The sequence below is a fragment of the Taudactylus pleione genome, unplaced genomic scaffold (genome assembly GCF_031769625.1).
Source record: "Taudactylus pleione unplaced genomic scaffold, aTauple2 ptg000235l, whole genome shotgun sequence".
Taxonomy (NCBI): Eukaryota; Metazoa; Chordata; class Amphibia; order Anura; family Myobatrachidae; genus Taudactylus; species Taudactylus pleione.
The window spans coordinates 2,485,617-2,507,055 of NW_028284637.1; the positions used below are offsets into that span (position 1 = coordinate 2,485,617).

Genomic DNA, 21,439 nt, shown 5'->3' on the forward strand with positions numbered 1-21,439 from the left:
CTATCTGACCATTTAAATTCTAGTACCCCAATATATTTCAACCTGCAGTCATAATAAATTCCTAAGAAATAAAGAAGCAAATGGGCCATGTTTAAAGTAATATTAACAACCCCCCTTAAATGCCCCTTATACCCCTTTCACACCGGAGCTAAAACCCAGGTTATTGCAGGGTTAACCCGGGTAGCTTCTTGGTGTAAAATGGGATAGGGTTGGATCGCCGGGTCGAGTGACCCGGCAATCCAACCCAGGTAACTAGCAGGGATTAACACAGGAGTAACCCGTGAAAACCTGCATTGTGAACGGCAATCTCCGGGTCACGATGACCTGGAGAGCGCCGCATGCCGGCTGATTGGTCCGGCTTCAGTGGCGCTTGGAGATGACGTCATCTCCAAGCGTTCACTTCAACGCCGGAAAAGCCGGGTCTATGCAGACCCGACTCCGGTGTGAACGGCGCTGACTCCGGAATATCCTTAGTTGGCGCCGGCTAAATTTCAGGTCTGATCAGGATTGGAACCCTGGGCCTGATTCAGACCCGATCGCAAGCGCACAACTCTCGCAAGCGGGTTGATGGTCCCCCACTGCGCATGCTGGCTCCAGTGTGCGCGAGACCCGGCCAGCGACGGGCGCTCCATCGCTACGGGTCTCACACCAAAACAGGGCGGCTGTCGATTATGATTGACAGCTCGCCCCATTTTGGAGGTGGGCAGGGGGGGGGGTGGCTACACAAACGGAGGCGTTGATGTCAGTGGTGAGCTTACGGCTCTATTTAGAGCCGGAAGCTCACTGGGGCTTGCGGGAATGAGACCCTACCACAAGGGTCTCGTCGCAAGCTGCGATGGTCGCGACCATCATCTGGCCACTCGCAAAAGCTGTGGGTGGTCAACTACAGCTATGCGAGGGACCAGGAGGCCGAAACAAAAAAAAACGCCCTGATTCAGAGCGAGTGCTCTGAAAGAGCGTCCGGCTCTGAATCAGGCCCCCTGTTCCCACTCCGGGTCAGACTCGGAATTTAGGTGTAAAAGGGGTATAAGACTCCCCCCCCAAAATGCCAACAGACATCCATTCGTGTCACTTAAAAACCCATTAGATCCCGAAGTTACCTTCAGACCTCCCCACATGCCACTTGAATGTCACTAAGATCCCCCCACTGTGAGGTTCTGGTTTTGTTGTGGACCCGGGATGGTGATAGGAGAGGACACAGAAGCAGATTTAAATGAAAATGCTGAACTTTTAATGAGTGGTTTAGTAGACATGAATATGGCAAAAGTAAAAGTCCAGGCAAAGCACTTAAGTGCACTTGGGAACTGTAGTGAAGCAAATGGGAGAATGTCCAGATAGTGACAGGCAGGAACAGTCCAGTATGCAGGTATGGTGAGCTGAAATGATATGCAGGCAGAGGGGATGTGATCCAGCAGAGTGTAAGAGGAGGCAGGGTGACAGCAGACTCAGGTACTCAGGCAGGAGGAAGGTAAATGGAGGGTGCAGGGAAGTCCAGCGGTTTGGAGCAGGCAAGGTAAGCAGGCTAGGTAGCGTTTCCAAGGAGGCAGGTAACGAGCACAGGAACTCTCTCTCAGCTGTCGCTGAGAAACACGTTGCACTGGCAATGAAGGAAGGATCTGGACCTCCCTAAATACCAAGTGCTGCACCGTGACTGGCCGGAGAGAGCACATGACCCACCAGGATTGGACAACTGAATCACATGACCGGAGGCAAGATGGCGGCGCCCATGCCAGGCGAAACGGAAACACCGCCAGGCCTCACCAGCCCAGAGTGACAATGTGCCCACAGAGAACCACGCGCAACCAATGCCCCTCGCCAAACACCAGCGCCAGACACCCCCCGCCACAGCGACCTCACAGGTATTACCCGTCGACCACCATGCCGAGAAACCTTGGTCGTGACACCCACATGCCGTCAGAACACTTTGTATGCTTTTTATAACCCTCAGATCTGCCACATGTCCTCACAACTGTTCATGTGTCCCTTTATAATGCCCCTCAAAATCATGTCATGGCAATTTACACAAAATCAAATCTATTCAGGCCACAAGCACTTACAGTTACTGCAGCTATAACAGGGACTTTTTTTCCTTCCACATTTAATATTTATTCCACATCCAAAGAAATAACAGGTCTGTATCTGCACACTACTACATCATCCTCCTGCTTTTTCTCAGCTTGGCATCGCAGACAGGCTTACATTATCTGCACCTTGCAGATTGCGCACTTCATGTCCCAACACCACATCATTCCATTTCTTCAGTTCAAAGCAAACATGGGATGTTTGACTTGGGCAGTACACCTATCAAACCCGTAACGCAGAAGTCCCAAGGTGAGCCCAGGGAGGACAGAAACCTCAGTTGAGCAGAAGGGATACCTGGCCTGGTGAGCTCTGTCCACTAATCGGCCATAGTACTGATAGAATTCGCACTGGATCCTCTCCAGAACCTACTGATCTTCCTTTGCTGATTTGATGGCCAGGGCCGCCATCCTATGTTGGTGAATTAGAATCGCAACTGAGGACAGAGCTGCCTATTGGCTGGGGCACTCCCTCTGGCACCCAATCTTCCCGTCACATTTTCCAGGTAAAAGAAGCAAAAATATGAGATATGGTAAGAACTTACCCTTGTTATCTCTATTTCTACGAAGTCCATAGGGTTCCACAGGATACCTTGGGGTATAGGTGATGACGTCAGGCACGGACACCACAGAACACCACAGAGTTAAATTTTCAGCCTCCCAGGATGCACCAGGGTCCCTCTCCTATACCCCACCCCCAAGCCAAGGCAATTCTGTTTCGTAACATGCCATAGGCCGGAGGAGGAGAACAAAGAGAGAGAAGAAAGTCTGGAACACACAAGAATCACATTCTCACCAGAAGGAGACGGAGAAACCGGTGACCAGATCAAAGCCCATCTGCAGTACAGGTGTGACAGGGCGGGAGTCCTGTGGAACCCTATGGACTTCGTAGAAATAGGGATAACAAGGGTAAGTTCTTACCATATCTCATATTTTCTACTTCAGGGTCCATAGGGTATCCACAGGATACCTTGGGGATGTCCCAAAGCAGTATCCATTAAGGGTGGGGACGCTCCTGTGCTGTAAGGAGAATCCGCTGCCCGAAGGAAGCATCCTGAGAGACGAAGGCATCAAAAGCATAATACCTTACAAAAATATGGACAGATGACCACGTGGCTGCCAATCACCGCTGAACCGCTGAGGCGCCACGTCGAGCTGCCCACGAAGGACCCACAGACCTAGTGGAAGAGCTTTAATAGAGGATGGAACAGGAAGACCTGTGAATCCATCCTGCCAAAGTTAGCGTAGTGGCAGGCCAACCCTTTTTATGGAAACCAGAAAGGACAAAACCGAGAGTCTGATTTCCTAAATGGACTGGTACGGTCAACTTAAATTTTTAGAACCCGTACCACATCTAAAGAGGCCTCACCAGCAGACAGGACTGGGGAAGTAAAGGCCGGTACTATAATTTCCTCATTGATGTGGAAACTAGACACCACCGTAGGTAAAAAACCAGGGCAAGTGCGAAGCACTGCCCTGCTCCTAGGAAAGATGAGAAAAAGGGAGGTCTACATGACAGAGCCCCCCATTCTGAGATCCTACTGGCCAAATCAATGGCCAGAAGGACTACAGTCCTAGCCGTAAGCCATTTCAAATCCACTGAGCCCAGTGGATCAAATGGCGGTCCTCAGAGAGCCCTAAGGACCACAGTCAATTCCCAAGGAGCCACAGGTGGAACAATGGGATGCTGAATATAAAGCACACCCTGCACAAAGGTGCGGACATCAGGAAGAGAAACCATACTAACAGGGCAGAAACCTGCACCTTCAGGTAAGCAAGGAGAAGACCGTTATCTAAGCCCACCTGTAGGAAAGCCAACACTCTGGATATCCGGAATACTCGAGGAGCATAGCCTCTAGGGCGACACAACTGAAAGAAAGTATGCCATACCTGATGGTAAATTCTTGCAGATAAAAGCTTCCGAGCTCTTAGCATGGACAGAACCCCTGTTAACTATAGAGCTGGAAAAACTCCTAGACCTTAAGAGGGCAGTCTCCACCGCCACACCGTCAAGGACAGACAACCCAGGTCTGGGTATCAGCCAGGATCCTGAGACAACAGGTCCGGGCACAGAGGCAACAGCTTCAGAGTGTTAACTGAGAGGCTCCGAAGATCTGAGTAATAGTGCCATCTGGCCCACGCTGGAGCTATCAGCAGGAGCGTGCCTCCTTCTTGCTATTACTGGAGGAAGAAGGGATAACGGCGGGACGAGGTACACAACTTGGAAGGTCCACTGGACCTACATACGTCCACCAGAAGAGTCTCATCTCTGAAAGGCTCCACTTGTTCACCAGAAAATTGAACACCTCCTGAAGAAGAGGACATTTCCCTGAATGCACGTCTTGACGGCTGAGAAAGCCTGCTTTCCATCTGAGGATTCCTGAATGAACACTGCCGATGACGGCAGGGATATAGCCTTCCACCCAAGCCAGAATTCGGGACACCACTGTTAGTGTCGCCTGACTTCGGGAACCTCCTAGGTGGTTTACATAAGCCATCATGATGGCGTTGTCAGACTGTACCTGCACGGTATTTCCATGGAGGTCCTGTCCTGCATGCTGGAGAACCTTGAATACTGCTCAGAGTTCTCGGATGTTTATGGGAAGCGCAAAAACTACTGGTGTCCACCTGCCCTGGAACAAGTGTGGACCCGTCACTGCTTCCCAGCCACGGATACTGGCGTCCGTCGTCAGAAGGACCCTGTCCGCAATCTCAAAGGGGGTGCCCCTTGTTTAGGTGAACTTTCCGCAGCCACCAGGCCAGAGAGAGACAAACCTCCGGTGAAAGCACTATTGACTTTATCCTGTGGGGCAACCCATCCCATCCGGAGAGGATCAATTTTTTTCCAGAGGTTTAGAGTGAAACTGGGTACTCTCCACCATGTCGAACAGCGACACCCTGGAACCCAGGAACCACATTGCCGAGTGAATAGACACTCGGCGACTCTGCAGGCAACTGCGTACCTTTGCCTGTAATGCTTGTAATGCAGAGGTCTTTTCCTCAATCACAAAGATCCTCAGATGTTGGGATATGGAGCATCCTCTGTGAAAAATCAGAGAGGACCATTTCCAGTTTATCAGTCAGTCCTAATGTAGCAACACAGATACTGTCTGTTGCAGATGGCACTGAAGTATCTCTGGAGACCCTGGTAACAACAGGAGGTCGCCTGGATAGGGTAGCAAGCGGACCCACTGCATCCGCAGGTGGGCTGCCACAACTCTGGTAAACCGTGAGGCGCCGGCCAGACCAAGGGACAATGCCAGAAACTGGAAATGCTTATCGACCACTGCAAACCTGAGGAAAACACTGGTGTGCTAAGAAAAGAGGGATATTCAGGTAGTCACCCTGAATATATCCAACGACACCACAAAATTCCCAGGCTCCATTGAATGATGGAATGCAGGGTCCCCCTCCTGAACCGAGGAACCCTTAAGAATTTGTTGAAGGATTCGAAGTTGAGTATGTCCTGGTAAGACCATCTGGGTTTCTGTACCAGAAAGAGGATGGAGTAATACCTCGTTCCCCTTTGGGGCAACGGAATAGGTACTATAACTCCTGCCTGGAGCATAGAGTGTAACACCCTCAAAAATTACAGGGCCTTGTCTTGAATTGACAGAAGGCCTGTAACGAAAAACCGTCTGGGAGGCTTTTACCGGGAGGAGAGGACATACCTTCAAGAAAATACTTCTCTTACCCCAGTGTCCGTGGTGGTCAGACACCAGCACTGGGCGAACTGGAGAAGCCGGCCTCCAACTCTGGGGTCCCCCGAGAGGAGGCCCGTCCCGTGAGGCTGAAGGCTTATAGTCCAACTTGGGAGTAGGACGTCTTGTACTCCAAGCCTGTTCTTATGGCTGAGCAGATTTCCTGGCTACTGACTGTCTTGGAAAGCTGTATTTTAGACTTACCCTGGCCTCACAGGGCCGAAAAGACGAAGCCCCAGACCCCGATGGGACTGTAGCCGATGGCAGACACGCAGACGTAGCTGCTGCCTGCGGGGCCACAATTGCGTCCAGATGAGGGCCAAACAGGACCTGTCCCGTAAAAGGCAAAGCATTCCAAATAGAATCTGCGTCCGCTTTCCAAGAGCGCAACCACAGGGAGCGGCGAGCCACTACTGCTGCCGAGGAGATTCTGGAAAGGAGTAGGCTATATGTAAGACTGTCTCATTATGAATGTGGCTAAGTCTCTGAGAATTTGCCACTATCCACCTGCTCTGCTGGAGAGTCAGTGTGCAGAGATCCAGTTACCTACCCAGCGCTCCATGGCTCTGGCCCCCCAGCACATGGTCATAGCCGGCCTGGAAGCCCCTCCAGCAAGGGAATAATTGGATTTTAGATATATTTGCACCTTGCAATCTGGAACCTCCTTCAAGGAGGACCTGGAGGGCATGGGCAACGTAGCACTCCTCACTAGGCGTGTAACATGAGAATCTACCCGTAAAGGTAACTCCCATTCGGAAATGTAATTATCCGCAAAGGGGTATGCAAAAGGTCAACCGTTTTTGAGGCTGGAACCGCTTACCCGGATTTTCCACGCCTCCTCTAAATGATCCACTTGACCAGATAGAGGAATTACAGTGGCAACACCCTTATCCTTAAAGAAGGCATATTTGGATTTAGCCACGGGGGACATGTAATAACCAAAGCCGCACGGACTGCCCGTATAAGGCCAGGTATATAGACTTTAAACCCAGACTGCGCCTCCTTTGCACTAAGGGGCTCGTGTCTGAAAAAGTCAATAATGTCACCGTCATCAGACATCATGTCCTTATTATCCTTAGCCGTCTGAGACCCGAAAGGCCGTTTAGAAGGCCGAAATGGTGACTCCCCCTGTAAAACGTCCATCAGGTGCTATACCATTTGGACAATAAATTCACCCACACAGGCTCCTGCGAGACCTGGGGGGGGCGAAAAACAGGATACACTGGGGTACCATCAACTGCCCAGGGACCCCTGCATGTGATGAGACCACCACTCGCTGCAATAACCCCAATGGGGAAACGCAGGGGGCGTTGTCCACAAGGGCTGTAAGCATCTTAGCCAGCCGAAGGCGGTCCCTTTTTGTGCAGGCACAGTGACAGAAATGGGGCATGATATATAATACAACATGCCCTCCATAAACCCTCAGCGTCTACATATCCCTCCGCTAACTGCACATTATATCAGTACATTATAGCTGGAAGAGGATATCCTCGTTCACTTTCCGACATGAGGAGTGTGAACGGAGCGTATGTGACCTCCCACACAGAAAAAACACGTTTACTGTGAGGTAATAAACACCCTGCAACACCGCACCGCAAGGGCTGTAGCAGAAGAAGAAAAGGGATAGGAAAATGGCTGACAGTCAGAAATGAAAGTACAGGCAAACAGCGCTAGCATTTAAGTCACATACAATGCAAAGATAACATCCTGCATTACAAGCACTGCGATCAACTACACAGACCAGAGCCTGGTAGGAAACAGTGCTGCATACACTGACCTTAATTGAAGGAGAGGTATGCGGGGGACCCGGACCGCAATGGCACCTGTATCAGCTTCCAGCAGCGTTGGCCATCCCCAGCACATGTTGAGAGAAAATGGCCACCGAGGAGCAGAGAGGAGGCGGGCCCAGGGGAGGAGAGCTGACACAGCCCGCTCTGACCTCTGTGGAATGGCACTGTGCAGCGGGGGAGACGCCGGCTGTGAGACAGGGAAGGCGTTCTCCCCTAGCCTGCTATTAACCCCTGGGACGCCGCGCTGTACCGCACATGCTGCGGTCCGCTGTCCCTGGTGGTCTAGTGGAAGGCGCAGGATCAGTACCTGGCCCCACGCGCAGCCGGTCCCGAGGGAGCCTCCAGCCTGGGGACCAAAAAGGACTGTGTTACCGGCGGGTGCCCACCGCGGGACCCCGCCGCTTACCTTGTCCCCCGTACATCCGGCCACAGTCCAGGTAGCCGGGGTCACCGCTAGCTGTGACCCCAGCTACCTACCAGCATCCCCGGATCGGTACCGGCATTCTGGTACTGGCGGGGTATAGGAGCGACAGCATGGACGTCAATACTGACTGTCCATGCTGAAAGGCTCATCTTGTGCAGCCACAGCTGCACTCTGAAGAAATCTTCTGGAGCTATTACAGCCCCCTCTGTGAATGTGATCCGACCTCTGGCCGGACACCCACAAAACTGAATTGCCTTGGCTTGGGGGTGGCGTATAGGAGAGGGACCCTCGTGCATCCTGGGAGGCTGAAAATTTAACTCTGTGGTGTCCGTGCCTGACGTCATCACCTACACTTTCCTCTTGATATTACTACATATGGGTCTAAGTGTTCATTCTAGCATCCTGCACCTGTCACAACTCGTGCAGTTCCTCTCTCCTGCCTGGGGTGTGTCTCTCTGCTCTGGCGCTTCTAGCACACTCAGCTGATGCAAAAAGCTACTGAGTGTGCTAGAAGCACCAGCGCAAAAAGCGATAGGTGCAGGGTGCTAGAATGAATACTAAGTCTCCTAATGCCTATGCCTACGATGAGTTCCGCTAGCTCCTATTGTTTAAGCTCTCTCTCTAGACCAGTGGTGTCAAACTTGAGGCCCTCAAGCTCAGTGGAACAACACATCAAAACATTCTCTGCCACATGTTTTGCTATTAAAGCATGCTAAAACCGTGGAAGGGCATGCTAGGTTATGTAGTCCCACAGCAGCTGGATGGCCATGAGTTTGACACCCCTGCTCTAGACTGTAAAGCTATCCTAGATCAGGGTCTTTTCAAACCTCTATCAAGTCTCCACCCCCCAATTGCCAACTTCATATAAATTTGTCCTGTTTTCTGTTATATATATTTGTATTTCTATAAATTCACATTCTAATTGTCAGTCAGTGTTGCACTTTGTTTCACCTTACAAATAATGAGGATAGTGATTCTTGGCTCATTACTACATGAGAGGAAAAACAAAGCTGAAACAAGTGAAAATGTCACCAAATATCGTCCAAAAACTCCCATCTCTGTAAATCATAAGTGCAATGATTACCTTTGGTAAACATCTATGCTCTCTCAAATCTGAAAATCATCTGCTCTTCACATGCGATTGCATTTTTGCAGCCTCAAGCATTTAGTTTTTTCTTTTCATTGAACAAACAACACAGTTTGATTTAGGACAGACCCGAATTGCATTCCTATAAAGTGAGCGGCAGACACCTCCAGCTTAAAAAACGATTATTAAACTCCTACATCTCAAAATCCATCTAACAACTAAATAGCCGAATATCTCTGTTGCATCATATGTTTTGCGCTGTACTTAACTAGATGCTGTAAAACAAAATTACACAACATGCTAGCAAATAAAACCAACGGAATGGAAATAAACTGTGGCAGTAAAACGTTACGGCTTCTAGATTAATTTACCAAGTCTGTTTAAAAGGACAATACTTGCAAAATAAAATTCGAATTTCCTAAGTCTAATACAGGTTGAGTCTCCCATATCCAAATATTCCGAAATACAGAATTATTTTGGCTTGACTGAGATAATGAAACCTTTTGATTTTTGATGGTTCAATGTACACAAACTTTGTCTAAAGCACAAATTATTAAAAATCTTGCATAAAATTACCTTCAGACTGTGTGTATAAGGTGTATATGAAACATTAATGCATTTCATGTATGTATACAAACTTTGCTTGAGCCACAAAATTATTGAAAATATTGTATAAAGTTACCTGCAGGCTGTGGTATAAGGTGTATATAACACATAAATGCATTCTGTGTGTATATTTGGGTCCCATCCCCAAGACATTTCATTATGGTATGCAAATATTCCAAACTACGGAATATTCCGTTATCCAAAATACCCCTGGTCCCAAGCATTTTGGATGTGGGAGACCCTGTACTGAAAAGCAATTTGGGAAGTAAATATTTACACACTGTAAAAATAAATGCATTGAAATGTAATTACTTTCCCTGACGATCTTGGTTTTAAAAAAAATAAAATAATTATTACAGTATGATCTGGTTACCTTTGCTTTCAAACCAAGTGGTTAAATGTGAAAAGAATAAAGTACAGGTTGAGTCTCCCATATCCAAAATGCTTGGGACCAGGGGTATTTTGGATATAGGAATATTCTGTATTTTGGAATTCACTGTAGCATGTTTGCAATTTCTAAATTGTAGTAAAATAGTGCACTCAAATTCAATGAACAGAATTGATCCAGGAAGGGTGATACAGTAATAAAATAGCGTGATCTGACTGCAGAATAGAGACCATCCTTTTTTTTCTAAATATCTAGAGTACTCCATGTCCAGACAGTTAGAATTGGACAATTGTGCGTCCAAATTGGAAAGATCCAGTCGCTCGGGTCAAAGAAGATCTACTAGGACACCATTGGTGTGGTCAAATGGTGACGGTGCATACAGTCTTAATCTGGTCACTGCCCAATTATATATTACAAGTTACAATCCATATCTGACATATACAAATAAAAAGTAGTTTGGAATAGGAGACTTTGTGGGCTTACACATTCATTAATTTGCCTACCGTCTGAAGCCGGCCCCACTGACATCACTAGTGATGTCAGTGGGAGTGATTATGGCTCTGATAGAGCCAAAATCACTCCAGGGCTTGCGGCAGCGAGACCCTACCGCAGGGTCTCCGTCGCAAGCCCGATGGTCGCGATGGTCTTGACCATCGCGACCATCATCATGGACGCTCGCTTAAGCTGTGGGTGGTAACCCACAGCTATGCGAGCGTCCATGAGGACGCTCCTAAAACAGGTAGGAGGGCCCTGATTCAGAGCCCTCTGTTTTGTATTTGTTATAGGGTCGCAGTTAAGTTTTTGGTAAGTAGTGTTATCAGAAAGGAGACATTCTACATCTAGATGTGTTTATGAAGCCCTTCACCTTTGTCAGCTGGGTTTTATGATATTACTTTTGTCTTATTTAAGGTCTTTCATAGCCAGTTTCTCTCCTTTTGATTTATTCATCTTGATTTTTGCTTTTTTTTGGGTAAGTTGTCGGTCTTTTTCCACTTGTTTTTGGAAGGTCTCAAGTAAGTGTTTTTTAATAAAATAAAAAGTACTTTGTGGTTTCATATTGGTGTGTTTATAGTAAGTGTTGATGTTTTGCGTGCTGTTGGTAACTGGTTTCTTCATGTACTATTTCTTTAGGCAGATTTTTCTGACAATTTTATTAAGGTCTATATACATGTTGATGTTGTTGGGATGGAACTGGAGCAAATTTTAAACCTTTACTGGGGAGGTTGACATGGTCTTTTGTCAAGAGTCTTGCTGCTCAGATTAAAGATTCCTATCTTCACTTCTGATTGTGTAGTTACGGGTTTCTTTTAGATCCGCTGCTCCCTTATTCTTTGATGTTTTTTGTGGTCTTTGTTTCTTGGTGTGTCCCGTTTTTACCATGTGGATGGGGTGGGGAATTTTGCTAGTCCCTCCAGGAATTCTAAAAAAATCCTCCTAAGATTGGGTGGATTCTGTCCTTCTTTTACTGGGAATGTTTTGGGTGTCATTACGGTGGTGGCCTATTTTTTTTTGTTCCATTTTGATACTTTTTTGCATAAGCTGCTGTGTAGTGTCTCTTGTTTGACAGCCTATTTTCCTTGTTCATAAGACTGCTTCTTTGTTTATTGTCGTTTGTCACTGTCTGAGGAAGCGATTGAGCCATGCAAGATTCCAAATAAGTGAGACTCATTCTTATTTATTATTTTTCTTATTTTTTATTAATTGATTCGCATTTGTAAAATTTATTATCTGACTTTTTAGTGCCAACAGCCCAGTTTAATATATTTTATTTTGTTTTAATAAATTAGTAATTGTCTGTTTTCGGAACTGACGAGTTCCACGATACATGTCTTATATACTGTGTAATTTAAAATAAAAAGACATTTCTTTCACACCTAGATCGCGTAAAGTGATTAAAGAAGGAGGTTGCCCAATGGACAGGCAAAGTACTAGTCATACAGGGTACTTTTTATCCACATTAAGGTGTTTAAGCAAAGTCACATGTACAGATGTGTCCTTAAACGTCTTTGCTGCAGTCAAGCATCTCATGGCACGCCAGGTCCCGTGAGACTCTGCTAGCCCCAGGAGTGTTTTTTTGCACCTTTTTTGCCAAAAATTAGTCTAAGTTGCAATGTGCTGATTAATTTGTAATGCAACACTTTTATATCTGTGTGCGACTGAGCTTTTGAATCTGTATACAAAGTGCTACAATGTTTTTCATTCCGAGTTCTATGGTGTTTATATACAGATTTAGGTCACATATCAAATTAATCAGCATTTTCTGCAAAATTAGACGCCCACCACCACACCAGGCAAGTCGGGCCATGTGGCGTATTGACACTAGATATATGAGGACACATCTGTACACTAAAGTCAGCACTGGAGATTTTCTTGTATTGTATATCCGTCTCTGGAAGCCATTTGGGAAGCTTCTGTTTAACTCCTCGGCTGTGGTCTTTAGATGCTGTGGCGCCAGCCATTTCTGCTTTGACCCTACATATGTCATATATTATTGCATTATCATTGTACTATACTGTATGGCATTTTTTTCTACGATTAGCTGCAATGTTAGTCTTAAGGATAGGCAGAAACTTTCACTGGTCTTCATTTTCTTGTTTTCTGCAAATATTAGCAAATGTTTAGAAAGAGCTTGCAGATTACAAGTAGCAAACTGGCCACCCTGCGGTTATGCTATGCATCGCAGTTTGGAGAACGGCTGATAACATGGCCCACCACTGCAGCCATCACCAAGGCATGAGATAAAGGGGTCTTTGCAATGAATTCAGCAAAGCTATTTAAGGACACCTGTATTTCCCATTACTATTCACACAGATTATAGGAAAATTTGCCCCAACTAGAAGCACAGTGGGTGTGACCCTCATGAAACCTCACCTACTGCGTCTCCCTCGTCTCTGCGCATCAGAGTTTGTAGAGAGAGTTTTGCATAAACAGGGTCCCACTTTGTGTCAGGCCTTAGAAGAATATGGCCTATCCAATCAGCTGGGACTCGATACACACTGACACCATGCATTAGGTCTGGGCTGCCTGGACAAGCAGCAGTCAGTGACAATCGGACACACAGAGAGACAATTCTGTGCTCACTTTGAAAGTTTTCCAGGCTCAGAGGCCTAAGGACAACAGTGGTCAGTTAATTCACCGTGGGTGTGTTACATGGAAACTACAGGCGAGGGACCTCTTACTATCATGTAGCTGTTGGGAATGTGGTGGTATGTATAAATATAAGACCGGAGTGCTCCTTTAATAAGAAAACAATGTTCTTCATTTGACTATTTTTCTGCCAGATGTGTCTGTAAGACATCATAGTGCTTCTTGCCAATAACATCGGAAGTAAGATCTGCTATTGATATTTACCACAAATTTAACAAGCAAAATGGAAAAATGTAGTCTCTAAACAGCATGTTGCCATCTTGACTGACACAAACAAGCTGGAAGCAGATTTTTCAATATCTACCTTTCAAACGATTTGGAAGACATACAGCAAAGTCACTTTTAGTATGAGCGCAGAGGAAACAAGGAACAATCCCCATACCGAGCAAACTGTGAGTCTTCAAAACAGATTAGATCATTAAAACCAGAATCCAAGCTGTGGTCTAATTACAGAAGGATAAGTCTAAGCAAACTGGATAGAAGAAAATGCACACTGTTTTAACCAATAAATTGCTATGATGTGACTACAGAATTTCATCAGTAAGTAAAACAAGGCATATAAATTACAAGATAACTTACCTAAAACTAAAGGTACCTAAAACTAAAAGGTAAATTAGGGTGGAGTGTAATTGGTTAATATAAAAAATGATATCATATCTAAACTTAATGTACCACTCACCAACAGATTTAAAGAGATATATATATATATATATATATATATATATACACACACACATACATATGTACATACACATATTGTATATATATTTGTGACTATGTAACAATAAAAGTTCCGAAACGTTATACTGATATACATTTATTTACACGGAGTACCGCCATTACGTATTGTTTTGTGGATCCTTTGCTAAGGACCCTTATCGGAGGATACCGGAGTCGTGTTTTGTTGTTTATTTGGAGTGCCGTCCTTTCTGGAATCATATATTAAGCTCTTATTCAATTTTTATGGTCTATTGATTAATTAAATTACTAATCAAGTCAATGCAAGCTGGGTCTATAAATAAGTACAGTAGCAATCATGCGGTGTACCCTAACATATTAAAATAGCCCCTAATACTGCATTTAAAATATTTTTCTGGTTAAAGATGTTGCTAAATTTATGTACACGTTAATTATATGGGCACCACTGTAACATGCACCACTGCTACACATCCATGCAGATGGGCACAGGTGAGTGGGTACTAGTGAATGGCACTGGCCCAGTTGGGACTGTTGTGATGCCATAGAAGTGACTTAGCACTTAACAAACTAATCCGTTGTGGCTAAATAGTCGTACTCCTGCCTTGGTGGTGCATTTACAATGTATTGGACCCACTTTCGCCTCTGTAAGGGCACAGACTCGTAGAACTACACAGAGGGATGACGGAATTCCTGCCCTAGTGCTGGGTAAGAACACATTAGTGAGGGTTCTGGGCAACGGGATGCGGCACATTATTAGGCCGGGCAGTAGGTTGTACGGGGCTGCGATGTATTGGGGCAGGGGAGAGTGACGGGTGGTGCAGCTCGGGCCCGTCACAGTACAGGGTGGTGTCAGGCTGGAGGGCAGAGATCCCTCCCCCTGTATAAAAGCATGAGCGCGCTGTTCGGACGGGAACAGTCGCCTGAACAGATTCAAGAGAGTAGACCTGCGTCCACTCTCTGTATGTGTAGGAGCTGAAAAAGAGATCTGTGGGGACAGCATCTGTGGAGCCTGCAAGTGGGGACACTATCTGAGAGCTGTATAAAAAATACATTCTGTGGTGCCAGCACTAAATAACATGATGGTGATTTCACTAGAGGGACCAGATCAAACAGACTTTAATTATGAAAAATTAAGAGTTATGGTAGACTTACCTTTGTGAAATCTATTTCTTCGAAGTCCACAGGGATACCGGGCACCAAACAGTTAAGCTTTAGCTCCCAGCAAGCACTGGTCCCTCTCCACATATACCCCCACCCCTAGCCACAGGCAGACAGTTTCGTAAACAAGCCCAAGGCAGGAGCAGGAAAGAAGAGAAGGAAGAACATTACTCTCAAGAAACACTCTCCCAAAAGATGAAGGAATCAGTGATCAAGAGAAAAAAATACCCAATGAAGCCAGGTGTGTCAGAGTAGGCGCCCTGTGGATCCTATGTACTTCGAAGAGTTAACAAATGTAAGTCGACCATAACTCTTAATTTCTTCTTCAGGATCCACATGGATACCATGGGGATGTCCCATAGCAGTTTACCTAAGGGTGGGGATGCTCCTGAGCAGAAAGGAGAATCCGACACCCAAAGGAAGCATCCTCAGAGGCAAAGATATCAAAGGCGTAGAACCCGAGAAACGTATGGACGGAAGACCACGTGGCCGCCTTGCACAATTGTTCAGCAAAAGCGCTACATCGAACCACCCACGAGGCTCCAACAGACCGAGTAGAATGAGCTGTAACCCTGCTTGGAAGAGGAAGATCAGATAGCGTGTAGGTCTCATGCGGAATCATTGAGACAGAGTCTGTTTGTTAGCTGGCCAGCCTCGCTTGTGAAAGCCATACAACACAAAAAAAGAGAATCTGATATCCTCAAGGAATTTGTACGATCGACCCACATAGATCCGAAGAGCATGAACCACATCCAAGGAAGCTTCACCTGCAGAAAGATCTGAGGAGTGGAAGGCCGGAACTACAATCTCTTCATTCAAATGGAACCGGGATACCCACCCAGCCCTGGTATGGAGGACTGCTCTGTCCGGATGAAAGATCAAAAATGGTGAGCGACAGGAGAGAGCTGCTAAATCAGATACCGTGCATGCAGAGGAGATAGCAATGAGAGAGAGCATCTTTGCTGTCAGCCACTAGAAGTCTACTGAGTCCAGAGGTTCAAACGGAGGAGCCTGTAGAGCCCAGAGAACCAAGGACAAATCCAACTGAGCCACCGGAGGGACAAAAGGATGTTGAAAGCGGAGAACATCCTGCAAAAATGTTCTATTAGGCAGGGGAGCAATCCTTCCCTGGAACCAGATTGACAGAGCAGAAACCTGAACTCTAAGGGAGGCCAGGCTGAGACCAAGGTCTAACCCAGCCTAGAGAAAGGCAAGCACCCGGGAGACCCTAAAAACTGTAGGGTCATAGCCCCTGGAGGAGCACCATTGAAAGTACGAGTGCCAAACTCTGTAATAGATGCGGGCTGAGGCTTACACGCCCTGAACATCGTCTGGACCACAGAGTGAGAGAAACCCTTGGCACTTAAGAAGAAAGTCTCAAAAGCCACACCGTCAAAGACAGTTGAAGTAGGTGCGGGTGCAGGCAAGGGCCCTGTGTCAACAGGGCCTGCCAAAGAGAAAGTGGAAATGGAGTGTCTATGGAGAGTCTCTGTAGGTCAGTGAACCAATGTCGCCTGGGCCAGACTGGGGCTATTCGTAGCACCGTGCCGCCTTCTTGCTTGAACTTCCGAAGTATCCTTGGGAGGAGAGAGATTGGAGGAAAGAGGTATGTGAGATTGAAGTCCCACCTCACTTGCAGGCATCCACGAAGGCGGCTAAAGGGTCTCTGGTCCTGGACCCATACATGGGGATATTGATGTGAGGTCATGAGGTCCTCATCTATCAGGCCCCATTTGTCCACCAAGAGTTGAAAGACTTCAGGGTGGAGAGCCCACTCTCTGGTGTGTATGTCCTGATGGCTTTGGAAGTCAGCTTCCCAGTTGAGGACTCCGGGAATGAACACTGCCGAGATTGCCGGGAGAGGACATTCGGCTCAGGCCAGAATGTTTGCCACTTCTCGCATGGCTGCCTGACTTTGCGTGGCCTCCCTGATGGTTGAAGTACGCTACCACAATTGCATTGTCGAACTGGATCTGGACCGACCTGCCCTGGAGAAGGTCTTGCGCCAGAGTGAGTGCTCTGTACACTGCTCGAAGCTCCAGAATGTTTATGGGCAGACGACTTTCCTGAGTTGTCCACCGTCCCTGAAAGATATGATGACCGATTACCGTGCCCATCCGCGAAGGCTGGCATCTGTCGTGAGAAGTTCCCAGTCTGGAGTCCAGAAGAGACAAACCTTGTCCACATAGGAAAGCCGAACATCCATAGAGAGGAGGATCATCTCGGACCGGATCAGATGATACTGTCCATTCCACCGGGAGAGAATCAGTTGTTGAAGGGGCCTGAAGTGGAACTGGGTGTGTTCCACCATATCGAAGTTGGATACCATGGACCACCAGGACCTGCATTGCTGAGTGAATGGATACCCTCCGATTGTGGAGCAAGCTACGCACACGCAAGTGTAGTGTCAAAATCTCGTCTGCTGGGAGACAGATCCTCTGCATTCGAGAATTTAGGAGTGCCCCCAGATTTATCATCCGCTGTGTCGGTGATAGGGAGGACTTTTTCCAATTGATGATCCAGCCGTGTGTTGGCAGACAGTCAACGGTCAACTGTAGATGGCATTGTAACACAACCGGTGAGTGTGCCAAGATTAAGAGGTCATCTAGGTATGGCAGGATTCTGACTCCCTGGCGTCTGAGGTGTGCCGCCATCACGCCATTATTTTGGTTAAGACCCGAGGGGCCATTGACAGACCAAAGGGCAGTGCCCGAAACTCGTAATGTTGCTTCAGAACAGCAAACCGTAGGAACCGCAGGTGGATTGGAGTAATAGGTATATGCAGGTATGCATCCTGAATGTCCAGAGAAACTATGAAATCCCCAGGCTGCAATGCCAGGACAATAGATCGTAGAGCTTCCATGTGGAACTTGGGTACTCTGATAAACTTGTTGAGAGGTTTGAGATTTAGAATAGGCCGATGAGACCCATTCAGCTTCTGAATCAAAAAGAGAGTGGAATGAAAAAAACAGTTCCTCTCTGAGCCTAAGGAACCGGTATTATCACACCTGAACTCAGCAGGGAGTGAATGGCCTCCAGGAGAAAGGACTGTCTGACAGAGAGGAGTGTGAACAGCTATTTTTTTACCCTTTATCCATGAGCTGAAACCATTTAATTGAGAGGATTTGTATTTTTTTATGACACTGTTTAGATATTTCATGTATTTTTGTGCATGTATCTGACTTTTTATACTGTTTATAGAGGGCAGCGTTCTCACGGTCACTCTTTTTGCTGGACTATTGTAAATACTGTTTTTTGAAATGAAATGCCCATCATACAAACTTGGGAGAGGACACTCATGGAAAAGAAACCTTGATGTGTATAGAACCATCTGTGAACACAGTGAGTGAGGTATGCTGATCTATACATCTGAAAGATACCTATATATGCCACACCCCTTCATACAGGCTGTAAGTGGGGTACCCTCCCCTGTATATACCTACAACATATAGAAACTATCCATATAAGGGATCCACAATCACGTTTGGCGATTTTTCCACATCTAAAAGAAACCTAAATAAGAGGAGTATCATTCCTCAGAGTGTGAGTTTGGGTACACTAATCATCGTCTAAATAGAACCCTGAAGTGAAATCAAGAGGGGAAAATTACACTACATATATCCATTTATCAGAGACTGGTTTACACATTGTATGTTTTATTCTTATGTTTTTATGTAACACGACTACAAGGACAACTGAATCCACCGAAAGAGAATAGACGGACATCCACCGAAAGAGAATAGACAGACAAGTTCCACATGAAGGTTCACTATAAAATGGACATATGTTTTTTCTACATCTAAATCACGTGTAACTAATGTTATACGGATCCAACGCCTTGAATATGAGCCATTTCCAATTGTTCTATTGTATAGTGAGTTTAAATGCTAGTGACATTTTATAGGCTTTGGTACTCATTCAGGCAGCTTCTTTTTGCACCATTACGGTAGAGAATATCATTGTTTACTGTTTAGCACACTATAAGTGTATAGCTAATAATGCAATGAGATACCCTTCACAAATACAAGTAAAAAATACCCCTACCCACCTGGTAGTTGAGGGTTTCAGAAAGAGCAGCAATGATAGATATAACTGATAGCCAGAAAGTTTAAGACAGTATATTAAAACAGCAGAGCTAGCACAAGTCACATACAATGCATAAATATATACTTCTATTGGGCACTAAATCAACTACACAAGCCTCCAAGGGCTGTTAGGATTTGTGCACTGTATAACCTGGCCCCAGGGAGAGGTAATACAGAGAGACTGGACTACACTCCTGAGACCTGTAGCTTCAGAAAAGCATTGATTAATGGATACTGAGAGTCGCATATAGGAGGAGGGTGAGTAGGAGGAGCAGCCCAGATGCGGGAAAACTCTTGTGAGGGATCGCCCTCTTGGCTGGGGGAGGGGCTGCCGGGAGAGAGCCTACCTCCCCACTGCTGCATCAACCGCCTGGTGCTGCAGTACTCTACCTGGTCCCCGACGTCAGCTTTTAACTGCCCCGGTGGTCTAGTGGGGGAGCAGACAAGCCAGTCTCCCTACTACAGCGTCTTCCGGCGGGTCTCCACCGCCGGAAGGATTGCACAGCACGCAATTCCCTGCAAGCGGGAATCGCCTTACCTGTTCTTCTCTGTATGCCTGGCTGCAGCCCTGGGTCCCCAGTGGAGCAGCTAGCAAAGCCCCGCTGACGCCCGCCAAAATCACCAGACCACTTAAAGGTGTTGCGGAGGTAGTTGGGGCAGCGGCAGAGGCGCCCATTAGGACGCCTTGCTGCTTGCTTGCTCAGATGAACAGAAAAAATAAAACAACTAATAAAATTACAAGCTTGGGACTGCTAAAGCAGGGGACTGGGACATGGGGCGGGGTATATGTGGAGGAGATCCAGTGCATCCTGGGAGCTAAAGCTTAACTGTTTGGTGCCCGGATCACTAAAACCACACACACCCCATGGTATCCCTATGGATCCCCTATGGCCCCTGAAGAAGAAAGCTGCAGACGATGGGGCCTCTAAGAAGAAGAGGAGAATTAATATACAGTGCATCCGGAAAGTATTCACAACGCTTCACTTTTTCCACATTTTGTTGTTACAGCCTTATTCCAAAATGGAATAACTACATTTTTGTCCTCAAAATTCTACACACAATACCCCATAATGACAACGTGTAAAGTTTTTTTGAGATTTTTGCAAAGTTAATTAAAAAAAAAAAAACGAAGAAATCACATGTACATAAGTATTCACAACCTTTGCTCAATACTCTGTTGATGCATCTTTGGCAGCAATTACAGCCTCAAGTCTTTTTGAATATGATGCCACAAGCTTGGCACACCTATCTTTGGGCAGTTTCACCCATTCCTCTTTGCAGCACCTCTCAAGCTCCATCAGGTTGGATGGGAAGTGTCGGTGCACAGCCATTTTCAGATCTCTCCAGAGATGTTCAATTGGATTCAAGTCTGGACTTTGGCTGGGCCACTCAAGGACATTCACAGAGTTGTCCTGAAGTCACTCCTTTGATATCTTGGCTGTGTGCTTAGGGTCGTTGTCCTGCTATAAGATGAACCGTTGCCCCAGTCTGAGGTCAAGAGCGCTCTGGAGCAGGTTTTCATCCAGGATGTCTCTGTACATTGCTGCTTTCATCTTTCCCTCTATCCTGACTAGTCTCCCAGTTCCTGCCGCTGAAAAACTTCCACACAGCAAGTTGCTGCCACCACCATGCTTCACTGTAGTGATGGTATTGGCCTGGTGATGAGCAGTGCCTGGTTTCCTCCAAACATAGCGCCTAGCATTCACGCCAGAGAGTTCAATCTTTGTCTCATCAGACCAGAGAATTTTGTTTCTCATGGTCTGAGAGTCCTTCAGGAGCATTTTGGCAAACTCCAGGCAGGCTGCCATGTGCTTTTTACTAAGGAGTGGCTTCCGTCTGGCCACTCTAATATACAGGCCTGATTGGTGAATTGCTGCAGAGATGGTTGTCCTTCTGGAAGATTCTCCTCTCTCCACAGAGGAATGCTGTAGCTCTGACAGTTTAGACGGCCGGCCAACTCTACGAAGAGTCCTGGTGGTTCTGAACTTCTTCCATTTACAGATGATGGAGGCTATTGGGCTCATTGGAACCTTCAAAGCCGCAGATATTTTTCTGTACCCTTCCCCAGATTTGTGCCTCAAGACAATCCTGTCTTGGAGGTCTACAGACAATTCCTTTTACTTCATGCTTGGTTTGTGCTCTGACATGCACTGTCAAGTGTGGGACCTTATATAGACAGGTGTATGCCTTTCAAAATCATGTCCAATCAACTGAATTTACCACAGGTGGACTCCAATTAAGCTGTAGGAACATTTCAAGGATGATCAGTGGAAACA

General features: G+C 46.5%; 1 protein-coding gene across 1 annotated transcript in view; it reads right to left on the reverse strand.

The window, feature by feature from the left end:
• The window catches only part of TASP1 (taspase 1), a 191,395-nt gene that overhangs the window by 111,577 nt on the left and 58,379 nt on the right, over window positions 1-21,439 (reverse strand). The window lies entirely within an intron of this gene.